The sequence below is a fragment of the Daphnia pulicaria genome, chromosome 12 (assembly GCF_021234035.1).
Source record: "Daphnia pulicaria isolate SC F1-1A chromosome 12, SC_F0-13Bv2, whole genome shotgun sequence".
NCBI lineage: Eukaryota > Metazoa > Arthropoda > Branchiopoda > Diplostraca > Daphniidae > Daphnia > Daphnia pulicaria.
Window position 1 is genome coordinate 1,854,617 of NC_060924.1, and position 12,800 is coordinate 1,867,416.

Sequence of the window (12,800 nt, forward strand, 5' to 3'; positions counted from 1 at the left end):
AGAGGGAAAGGTAGAAAATTTGGCCGACTCTTATTCATTAAGGAATGGGAATTTCTTGAAGAAAATTAAACTGTAGTGCAAATAAACGTTTTAAATGCACACAAAAATTTGCACGTTTCTAACTGCAAAACTGTAGACGTTATAAACAAAAAACCAATTTTGATTGCCAGATTTTTATTAAATGCAGAGTGGACTACATTGGGAGAAAATTCATTCGCGTCTAATTCATTTACGATTTGGAATTTGGAAACAGTTTGATGCTTATTGTGCATGGCTGAACGCAAATTCACGCGTCTATCTGCAAACTCAAGGGCAGGGGACTTGATTTGATGATATTAAAATTTTCCCTTACAAAATTTTAAAATATATCCAATTTGATTGGCGAGAGCAGCTTAACATCACATAAAATTACCACTGAATCGCTTATATTCCCCGCATCTTAAAACTTTCTTTTTACGTTTCTTTGCTAGTGTGAATTTCTTATGGTTATAATATCGATACACGACTATAAAAATTCAAGAGATTATTTTATTTTTAACAAGTTATCGCAAGTTATCTAATAGGTCTAAATGTAGAAAATTATCAACACACTGACAGATAATTAACATACTGTCAGCGAGTTGTGAGGTACCAAAACAAGCCTGATCTGCAGTCGTTCTTTAAATGAAATATTTATAAATAAGCCCTATAACCGAGGAAAACAAAAACGGCGTTGAGAAAATATCACTGTTCACGTCGGAACTAGTACACACCGGTTTGTAGTATGCATTATAATCCTCTCCGCCTATAGTTACACTCATCTGTTCATCTATAGGAAAAGTCCATCATCAGCAGCGGTTAGTATCTGCCTCTGACCTTTCAGCTGATTTGCCACACACCGTAGGCCTGTAACCTATAACACAAACATGTTATTGTTGTTCGCGGATGCAGCTAATATAGGCCTATAATCTTATCGATTAGTTTAGAACTCTCCCCTCCTTCGCCAAATGCTTCAAAATCTCCAAGGATATTTCCTTTAAATAGAGAGAAGACGACTGCTGGCCATCTCTCTCCGCCTGTTATTAGTTGTCGGTGTATACACGTTCAAACTGTTCATAGGCTATCTTAAAGCAACAATATCTTACTTTAGGCTACAGCAGGTAATTATCATTCGAAATTTCTTGAAATACTTCTCGTCTTCTATATAACTAGTAAGTAGCAAGCCAACGACATTTCTCGTTGTCAAGAGAAACTAAATATCGATAACTAAATAATGTGGAACTAGGCCTAGTTATTTCCTTTCAGCACAGTACATTATTATCCCTAGCAAAAAATCTAACTAAATGTTCAATGCACCGGTTCCAAATTGGTACACCCAAGCAAGTGTAAACAGCGGTAAACAGAACGGTCATTAGCCCCCGCGCAACTGTAAAGCTTTCACATTTCTTAAGTTCAGCACTCATTTCTTTATTCATAGATTCGAATCGAAATAATCAATTAATCAATCATACCTACACGGGACGCTTTCCATATAAAAAAGAAGGTCTTGTTGTTATCTTTATGCTCTCCAGTCCTTATTATACTTTCACCTGTATCGTCACACACGAAGTTCCCTGCGACCTGCTCTTATCTTCTAAATTGGTACATGTGTGTTCATTTTTTTTCGTATTTCGTTTATGGTCTCTATTTTTCGGATGAATGGGTCCCTTTTCTTTATGTTAAACCAAATTTCAACATCATCACACATGATGCAAATTACCTTCACATTACTAACAGCAAGACGGTGTTTCCCATATATGATTTTCGAAGAGAAATGTTCGGGAAATCAAGTTCTAACCCGTGGAAGGTTTTCTTTGTCAGGTCACATCCTTGTCATATCCAGCAAGTCATCAACTCTGAAATGCGTTCGCTATTATTGATCCTCCTCTTCTTCGTCGTGGCCGTCGCATTTGTTGGTAATGTTTGATTTATTAATATTTAAAATATTGAATGTTAATTCTCGTCATCTTTGCGCGCATTCTATATAAAGTCTATATTTGATTTGATTCATGTCTTGATATTTTTCAACACAGTGGGAGCCCCCCAGATCGCGGTGGGTGGTAATCGGTGCACTTGGGGACCGTCATACTGGTGCGCCAGCTATGCAAACGCCCGGCGATGCGATGTATTAATAATTATCAATTAAATTAAAAATAAGTTCAACAATTTTAATTGTTTTTTGTTGTTTTTTTTTGGGGGAAATTTGACACAGAGTTTCGACTATTGTAACCGCGTCGGATGGCAAACGAACTAACGGAGACGAGAAGTCTTAAAAGCCAACTTGGTTATAAACAATCGCTCCCATTAGTGAATCAATCCAGGAGATGTACTACAACTACCAATAACTATCATATCATTCACACTTTGCGGGAGGACACAATGGAGGTTAAATTGCCATAACAATAAGAAATAAGTGAATCTGATAATTTTTTTGTTCTAAACGATTATTGAGAGATTTAAAAAAATAATACAAAAATTTTAGTTTCAGTTGTTTATCTTTATTTCTATATTCCGTTAACCGTAAAACACTGATTGGTTTGTTTGAGAAAAATCGCAGTTTATTTGATTGCCCGAGGCTATTTTTGATTATGCCCGTTTTAGATTTTTATTTGAACAAAGCAAAATTTTAATTGTATTTGTTTATTTGAAAAAAAACAAAAACAATAACAAAATGAATTTCCTGTTATTAGCCCACTCCAGAAAATGGCGAGACGTTTGAGTGCACGTTGAGTGGGTATAGTTCGACCGGTGGATCAGCCGTGAGTATGAAAAGAACAAATCTATACGGTGATGATGCACTAAAAAATAGAAAGAAAAGTTTCCTGCGTTTTAAATAAATAAGAATGCGAGTGTTGGTGGTGGATCGCTCCCCATATAGAGCGGAGACGAATAAATACTCCCTCTATCATGAATGGCGTATCTACCAAGAAAAATGGAAGAAAAGCCTCACATCACAAAGAGTCCCCTTTTATGTATAATACCGCAGAGACGGTGGATAACTAAGACTTGCAACAATTCCGTTTGCTGGTCAGTGATCATCGACAGTTGGCCTAAGCTCTTTTCATTTAATTTCAGCATCTCAGACAACCAGGATTTTTCCAAAAAGGATGTCGCAGCGCAGATAGACGGAAGCGAAACAAATGCGCATTTTGGACTTCCGGTGTTGATAGCGGGATCCGATAGAAGCCCTCAGAACTGCCCTTGCCGAAAGACTTTGGTTTCATTCTTTTTGATCCACTTCCGGAAGACAATTTTCCTTTTTCGTCTATTGGAGGCATTTTCTTTCTTTTAAAGATGTGTTCTAGCTACGTGACAGTAGTACTTCAAATTTTAAGTTAGCTTCCGGAAGTGCATTTCCAAGTTTCGTTTGCTCTTAGAAGAAATTGATAGATCTTGCCAGCAATATGTAATGTCATTTCAGACGCCTTCTTTTCAGTACTAACTGCCGTAAGGATGCGTCACTATTGTTATTTGTTTCTCCTTTTTTCTCCATCTGGGTGACGAGTATCTACTGCCACCATCTGATTAACCCCAAGATAAGTCCAGTTTCAAGCAAGTTATAGTGTTCCGTTTATTTGACTTGGGAAGATATTTCGCTGCTGCCATTCAATAAACAATGAACAACTAAAAAAGAAAATTAATACAAGTAAGAAATGGCAAATAAATGCCGAGAGATGAGTGGAACAAGGACCAAAGTTTAGGAATGAGTTAGAATTCAAGTAGATGAAGAAGATTTAAAGAAATGTACAAATTCCGGACATATTAATCCGGCCGAGGATTACTCCGTGATGGAATAAGAGAAAATCGTAACAGTTGCTTTTCAGGCCATCTATTAGGTCATTCTAACACTTATTCGTCGATCTCAATTATTCAAAAACTTCCTTAGGTCTATTACTAGCCTATATTTAGGGGGGCGGTCTAAAAAATGAATCAATAGGTTTTTGTGAGGGTTGCGCAAGTACTTTTCGGAGACGACCTATTCCCCTTTTGCTTGTTACCTCTATTAGGCGTCGATGATGTCTTGCTTTTCTTTGACTCTGGTTCAGAGTTGTCGTCTAACTGGGCGCCGTTTCTTCCTTCATCATTGGATTGTTGTGGTGTCACGGAATCGTTTCTCCCAGCATCATTCGATCGCAGTTCCGATTCATCATTTTCCTTGTCTTCGTCGTTGGTATCATCTTTCATCGCACTTTCCAGGCGGCGATTGAAATTATCTTTGAACGTATTCATTTGTTCTTTCAGCTCGTCCCATGCCACTTTCTGTGCACGTTGGTAAGCGCCCTGTGCCTTGACAAGACTTTTTAAGTCTTCGTTGGTACTTTGAAAATAGTGGCGGATACTCATTATTTTGCTCTTGTAATCCTCAACAACACCATCGCCATCTCCGATTTCCTTCGCCCGCTTCTGAAATTTAGCAAGCTGTCTGATGACTTGTGCAATCATCTGCAGGTAGACGACCTTGTCATCGTTGCGATTGAACTCGCCGATCCAAATAGCGGCCCGCCCATCGACGATGTCAATATCCAAGTGACCTGGTCGCTGGTGTTTGGCAATGCTGCTTTTCTCGCTCACAAAGATGAGCACGTCACACTCGGGATGTTTCGTGAAATCATCGATTGCTTTTTTCACTTCATCAGACGTCACTTGCGTTTCATAGTACTTGTTCTCGAACATGAGCTTGAGTCCTGCCCATCGGATGATGTGGTCACCAGATTTGATGCGATGCTCGTATTTAAGATAATCTGGGCTGATACCGAAAACCTTGTGAAGAAGTTCACCGAAAAGTTTCTGGTTGTCCTGCCCCTTCAAGGAGGAGTTGGACTGGCGACTCGTCAGAGCCAGAATTTTCGCTGTCGATTCTTCACGCATCTTATCAACTGCGGCGTTTTTATCCTTCTCTGCCTCTAAAGCTGTAGGCCTATCACCTGCTTTCTTCAGAGCTTCTCTGAGAGCCTTTTCAGTCTCTTCAATTTTGGATTTTGTCTCTTCGAGTTCCTGGGTGAGTCTCTCAATCTCGCGCGAATTTTCAGATTCCACTTGGCTGCGGGTGCGGGTTCGTTCATCGATGAGCGTTTGCGATTCCCTCTTGCGCAATGTTTCTGCCTCTCTTTCGGCTTTGGCGCGCAATGTGTCGGCTTCGGTTAATTCTTCCTCCTTGCGCTTGATTTTGTTCTGTTCAGCAATCAGTTTGTCGTTCAGCTGTCTCACTTCGGCGGCCTTCTTATCCTCAAGATCCTTCTTCTCTCGCAAAGCCTTCTTCTCTAGTTCAGATTTTTCTGCCAACCATTTTTCAGCTTGTTCGGCAGTAGCTTTCTTGTACGCTTCCTCATTAGAAAGGGAGTCCGTCTTAAACAAAAGGGCCTTCAGAGCCACACAGCCTGTCGTCAGAACGATAGCGCGTTGCTCCGGAGTGGCCGTTTCTAGTATTGGGTCGGGCTGGAAACCAAACGGCAACTCGAGTTCAATTTTTGAAACCGACATCTTTGACGAACGCTATTATATTCAGGAGATTTCTCAGTATAGATGACAAGGTCGCAGGATATGTCCGAAACTATATAAAGAAACAAATCGTGGAGTCAATTCAAATTCAAGTTATTGACATCTCAGGAAGGAAATTATTTTATTTACCTGCATATAGTGGTTCACCTGTAATAGCTCCAGTAAAAGTATGGAGATAGTCACTCTGCTAGAACTCAAAGACAACTGATTTTCAAGTATAAAGAAAAACAGGCTATTTATAAGGGCACCAACTGCTGGCATAGAGTGTGAAACAAGGTCAGGTCAGAGGGATAGTCTATTTCGTTTGAATTCTAGTGTATACATTGGCTATGGGGTTCAATTAGTTTCAAGGTAAACAATTGTGGACAAGGTTGAACGATTTACAAGGCCACGCCTGGTGTGTTTGTCATAGGGTTATGCGGTACGTTGACTGACACACGTGTATCAAATTATCACTATGCTGTGTACCGGTATGTCAGGTAATAATTAAAATCAACTAAATAAGCCTTACTTAGCGTTTTTGAAGAAGAGGAAACTCGAAATTCTTCCGTCTAATCACGACTTCAATTCTTTGTTCACTAACTTGAGTTGTCGCCAAAAGTTATCACAAAGTTACGGGACATCTAGTGTTGCGCGAGTTTTACAACTGCAACAGCCACGGGAACATTTTCACGAATGAACGCAAACGCACGACATCTATGTGTCGCAAGTGAATTTTCACGACTGACAATCACGTTATCTCTTGCTGACTGCTCCAGTTTGCGCTTTCAAAGTTCAAAGTTCCCTTATCGAAATTGGCGCTCACTAGCACGCGTAACGCACTCTGACATCGAACTATAGTCCCTATAATGATGAATCAGACATATCCCGTTACATTCAAGTCCATCATCACAAGATAAAACCGAATAAGACCCAAAAGGAGATACGGTAGTAGACTAATAGACTTGTACAGCGTTGGGAAACAATAAAACAGTTCACTTGTTATTTTGTGTGTACTGTGTTTATACAGCATACAGATATAAAGAATCGTCTATAGTTATTGTTGTCATTTCAGCTATATGTGCGTAGCCTATATGTGTTTCCATTTTAATGCGGGGCCTTTTGAGAATGATAGCTTTAACTGTATATTCACAAATAAAGTGCTTGAGCATTATTTGTTGGCGACTATTATACTTGAGACTATGCTTTCCATAAAAAAAGGACTATAGTTATACCTTCAGGTTCTCCACGGCTCTCCAGTCCTTATTATATTTTCACCTGTAACGTCACATCACCGGGATTTCCCGGTGACCTTCTCTTACCTTCTAAATTGGTACTATGTTCATTTGTTTCCGGGTTTTGGTTGTTTACATGACGTTTACGTGGTATCTGAACTGGTCCCTTTTCTCTATGTAAAAGAATTGCCAACAGCATTTGCGTCAATCTCAACACGGGTTTTTTCCCATGTTCTGCAACTTTTTTTTTGCATCGACCCGATTTTCAAGAGAAACTCAACTCGGCAATCAAGTTATTCTAACCCGTGGAAGGTTTTCTTCCGTCAGGTATATAAACCTCTTGGGCGACTACAGATCCTCAGCACTCACATCACATCTCACTCTCACTCGCATCCTTCATCAAGTCGACTCTAAAATGCGTTCGCTATTGATCCTCCTCTGCTTCTTCGTGCTGACCATCGCATTTGTTGGTAATTTTTAATTCAATGTATTAATGTTTAAAAATATTTGATGTCAATTCTCGTCTTGGCGCGCATTCTCAGTCTATTTGATTTGATTCATTTCTTGATATTTTTCAACATAGCGGGAGCCCCCCAGATCGCGATGGGTGCTGGTAAGCTTACTCCGTGCATTTGTGATGGATTTGTGGACAACATACGAAACACATTGTGTGGACCGAGATACTGGTGCGCCAGCCGTAAAAACGCCGTTCAATGCGATGTATTATTTTTTATCAATTTAAATTTAAAATAAGTTCAACAATTAATTTTGTTGTATTTTGGAAAATTGACACAGCGTTACGGCGCTATCGACTATTGTTACGAGAAAGGATGGCAAACGGAATAAGATGTCTTACGAAGCTAACGTATATAGTTATATTCGCTTCTACCTAGTGAATGTAACTACCACTTAACTATCGATTTTATCATTCAAGCTTTGCGGGAGGGCACGGTGGAGGCTATAAATGACCATAACAAGAAACAAGTTAATCAGATTATTTTTTGTTAAACAATTGAGAGATTTTTAAAAATACAAAAATGTTCGTTTCAATCTATATTTCTTTATTCCGCTAACCAAAAAAAAACACTGATTGTTTTTTTAAATTTTTGCTATGCAGGGCTGGTTGGTAAAAGCGGAAAAAATTCGCAGTTGATTTTATTGATCGAAGCTATTTTTATTTTGTCCGTTTTAGATTTTTATTTGAACGAACACGAAAATGTTAATAATCACATTTGCAGGCATTTTGATTAGCCTATCATCCCGTTTCACTGTGTATATAGTAAACAAGACCGGCAACAGACACAACATCGAGTTCAAAGACTCCATATTGGCTGACCTTTATTTGTCTTCCTGGTCCTTAGTAGGCTTTCACCTGTCACACCGGGGGTTCCCGGTGACCTGCTTTTATCTTCCAAATTGGTACATTGTGCAAGACGTCTAATTCGCCCCGTTTGGCAACGCACCACGGACAAAGAAGCTTCCCCTCCCTATACGTTTCATTGTCTACTTTGCATAACCTTTTCTATCTTTTCTTTCACTTCTTCTCAGTAAACTGTGTCGCTGAGACGTGTGTCTCTTAAACTAAACTTAAACATTTTCCGTCTAGTCGCCTGGCATCCGGCTATTCACCTTCTCTCGACTTGTCCCTTTCATTTTGATACGGGCCGGCTGGCACCCGACCCTCCATCTGTCAAGTCCCTTCCCAGTCTAATATCGTTAAAACGTGGCAAAGTCAGGAATACAAACTCAATTCGTGTTCCATTCAAACTCCCGTGTTTAGTCCCCTCTTTGTCTTAGCTTAAAGTAAATATTCGATGTAGCGACGGCACGGAGGCCTAACACATTTGGTGCATCGACCTTGCGTTTTGAACCCTACAGAAAACTAAAATCCAATCGTACAGCAAGTCGTGCACATTTCGTGCATCGACCCTGCGTTTCGAATCCAAAAAAAAAAAAAAAATTTAAACTCACTCGTAGAGCAAGTATTGCACACTTTGTGTAGTAACCTTGCGTTTCGAATCAAAAAATTTACTCGCTTTAATGTAAAGTCCCGTACAGACCGTGCAAAGACATTGCGTTAGATCCCGTAAAAAATTCTCCCCCCCCCCCCCCGATCCATTGAAATTGGTTGACGACCAAGCGCGCGGCGTCATCCACCGTCAGAGTAATCCATATTTATCTCCGACATCTCAACAGGTAGACAATTTCCCTTTTGAGAATTTAATTTCTGGGTCTAAAAACAGAAGGGAAAAAACCTCGTAAAAAAAAAAAAAAATCTCGATCCCCCCTTAAACTCATTTTCTAATTTTATTCATTGCAAATTAAAACCACTTGGCGATTTTGTCTAGCTAGCATATTGCCTAATATTTTTTGCGAAGTAATTTCATTAGAATCAGCAGGCTCCATTTAAATTTATCTGGCAACGCTGCCGAGAGGAAGGGAATCGGGAACCCAGGGGGAGCCACTTAGTAGCAGACGACGCTTTCTCTCTCTCGCTGCCGACAACCGCATCGTCAAGTGCTCTCCCCACATTTGCTCTCGTAAATTTTTGTAAGTAATAAGACTTGAGCAGCCCACGTGTTGCGCGTTCATAGCAAGTCTTACTACTTCCTTTTGGCATCTCTTTTCTCAGTGAATTTATTTGTTGGTCGGATATTTATTTTGGTGTGGTAAGACTTGGTGAGCACACGTGTTGCGTGCTCAGAGCAAATCTTGCCGATAATTTCACAACTTGCCCATGTTAATTCACGATCAAAGGCAGGCCATTAGACAAAAAAAAAAACTTGCTTAACAGCAGGTTCTTGCGGTATCCTTTGATTGCTCACGTTTAGCATTCGAGTAAAATTTTCTCTTGTAGAACTGCTCATGCGGTAGTTGTAGATTGTAATCTAATCCAACCATCAAATAAATTCCATTTAATAGTAAATTTCGCCATTTAAAAAAAAATCTTTTGTTTCCGTTAATCTCTTACGTGTTGCTAAGCGCCCACCCTCCCTTTTCTTTTTCTCGAAGAGGCCACGTGGCCGTTACGTTTCAAAACTGCCTCGTCGCCGCAACAGCCCAATTTCCCGCGCCATCCAAGCCGCTGTTCACGAAGAAAGAAGAGTCGCTCGACGTCAACAACAAGTGCAGCAGCTACGGCAAAGAGAGATTGACGATCAACCCAATCAGCAAGCAAGACAAGCCGCAATCAACGCGGCCATTCAAGAAGCAGAAAGAATATTGCAAGTTATTCTGGCCGAACAAGAATAAGAAGCGGCAAAACAAAGAAATCAAGAAGACTCAGCCGCTGAACCTGAAGAAGATTCCAATGCCAGTACATCTCAAGATCAAAATTTGCATCCTGTTTCGTGTAACACACGGTCCTAGTGATCGGTCCTAAGTCTTTTTCAAGGCTCATTGGGCCATCATTCGTTGGGCTTGCTGTTCTCACCTTTATATTCAGTTTAAAAAAAAAAAAAAAAACGGTCCTAAGAGCCAAGTCCTAGATCCCTCGTGGTCCATTGGGCTAGCTTCTCATTGGCCCTACTGAATTTTCTAAAAAAAAAAAAAAACTTCATTTCCAAGATGTCAGCCGCCAATTCATCGCCCAATAACGACACTCAGAGTCCGCGCCCACCAAGTCGAGCGCAAGAAATGCAGACGGAGTACACCGCCCGATATCCACCATTGGAAGACCTAAGGCAGCCGGATCAGACCGATCGTAATCCACCATTGTTCGACCTAAGGCCGCCGGATCACACCAATGAATACCCACTATTTGAAAACACAAGGGCGCTGAAGCAAGCAAGATCAACCGAAAAAGCTCGTGCGACCAGACAAGGAAACAAAATCATCAGTCACGTGCGTAATAAAAAAAGTCGCACCGAACTCAAGTTCATGAGGACAGAATTCTCCACGACTATCGCCGACTGTCTTTCAATTCATCAGCAATATTGTGATTCGAAAGAAGAAGAAGATGAACGAGACAACGAATGGGTGAAAGAACTTGGAGAAGATGCAGAAACGATATTTGAAATCATCGACCGTTATTTAGCAAGAACATCCCGTCCGCCATCCGCAGTATCCATCGGTCATGCGTCTCAACAGTCACTCGGCATCCAGTCAAACGCCACCGTCTATCCAGCGCAACCGGATCCACCCAATCGATCAGCAGATCACCATTCCGTATCACCATCCAGCTCAGTCTCAAACCAAGACGCTAAAGCTTTACAAGAGGAAAGGCGTCAGCGCGAAGAAGAAAGGCGTCAACGCGAAGAAGAAAAGCGTCAACGTGAACAACTAGAAAAGCAGATCCAACAAATGAAGATAGACGAAAAAGAGAAGATCAAGAAAGCCGTTGAAGAAGAAAGAGAGCGACAATCCAGCAAGTACACCACAGCTAATCAAGAAGCAGTAAATGAAGCGGAAAAACGTGCCAACGAGATAGCTGAAGAAAACAAAAAAATCAGAACCGCGCTGGAGGTCCAAAAACAAAAGCAAAAGGAGCTGTTTGAAGCCGCACAAGAAAAGGATCGGTTGCTGAGACTAGAAAAAAAAGAAAGGCGTGAGAGTGAACAAAAACTGAATCAGAAGATCCAAGAACAGCAAAGCAAAATTCCCATCAGTTCTCTCTTAAAACAACCGTACACCGCCTTCCAGGCCACGCAATTCGAACCAACCAGAGGAACCAATCCATTTGACAATTTGTTCCAGACCGCGTCAAATCCAAATCGTCAAACCGAAGAGGAACCGATCAACTTCAAGCAATGGACGGCCCACAACGACAATTTATTGTCGTCGACAAAAGATTCCACCGAGTCAAACCACAACACAAGATCAGTTTTTCGTCTTCCCAAATTGGACTTAAAACCCTACGACGGCGATCCCAAGAAGTGGCCCGACTTTATTGCAATCTTCAGAGATTTGGTCCACTCCAACAACAGCTTATCATCAACAGAAAAAATGGCGTTGCTCAAACGATCTTTGTCAGAAGACATCCGAAATGGACTTGGCGACTCTCTCAGCAGCTCGGCTTTGTACAGTGAAGCTTTGACCGAGCTCGAAAACACTTATGGTCATCCTCAGATCGTCTCAAGAGCCTACATCCAGTCTCTGATCGAGCTGCCAAAAGTGAACAACAACGACTACAAAACATTGCTCAAATTCTCGCAAACTCTCAATGGAGCCGTTTCATCTTTGAAGAATGGAGGTTACGAACACGAGCTGAAAGCATCCGGCATCCTCGAGCTAATTTTGGCCAAGCTTCCAGCGGAGTTACAAAGCAGGTGGGGGAAAAAGATTGTCAAGAGTCACCCAGTCTGCCTAACCCTTCAAGACTTCTCAAGCTGGATCCACCTAATCGTCAAAGGAGAAATGATGGCCAAGCATTGTTTGATTTCTCCAGCATCATCGCCCCCGTCCAGCAAAAGCAACCAAAAGCCGGGCCGGCAGCAAACGGACCGAAAGCCGAAGCATCCGCCTTCAATCAACATCATCGGTCACAAACCAGCCGCTCCGCCCTCAACAGCAGCCAAACAAAACGATGGAAGCAAAACCTTGACGTGCCTCCTGTGCAGAGGAGACCACCGCCTTTCATCGTGCCCAAAGTTCGCAGCCTTATCTTTAGAAGAAAGGATGAAGATCATCAAGGAGTTTAACTGCTGTCTACGGTGCCTAACTAAAGGACATTGGACGAAAGAATGCTTCAACAAAACGAAATGCAACGTCGAAGAATGCACCGCCCATCACCACCCACTTCTCCACGGCGCTCCAAGCCTCAACGTGTCCTTTAAAGATAAAACAAAGACACCAAAAGAAGAAAAATCCGAGACACAAGAAATCAAGAAAACAACCAAAAAGGGCGTTGGAACGCACACCGTCGAAGGAGATTCAATCACCACCCTGCTGCTAACGGTTCCAGTCATCGTTGAAGCTAACGGAATCCAGGTCAACACAGTAGGCATCTTGGATCAAGGAAGCCAAGCATCATTGATCCTCGACAAAATATCAAAAAAACTGAAACTCGACGGTCCTACGCAGTCATCACCTTTAGCGACTTTCCACGGAAACGATCCGAAGAATAAAGTG

At 41.3% G+C, this 12,800-nt stretch overlaps 1 protein-coding gene and 1 pseudogene across 1 annotated transcript in view; both read right to left on the bottom strand.

The window, feature by feature from the left end:
- Positions 1 to 5,679, bottom strand: part of LOC124316270 — a 29,631-nt gene extending 23,952 nt beyond the window's left edge. The window contains exon 1 of the mRNA XM_046782115.1: positions 5,647 to 5,679. The gene's annotated coding sequence lies outside the window, so the exon portion shown is untranslated. The remainder of the gene's footprint in view (positions 1 to 5,646) is intronic.
- Positions 1 to 12,800, bottom strand: part of LOC124316217 — a 190,907-nt pseudogene that overhangs the window by 116,686 nt on the left and 61,421 nt on the right.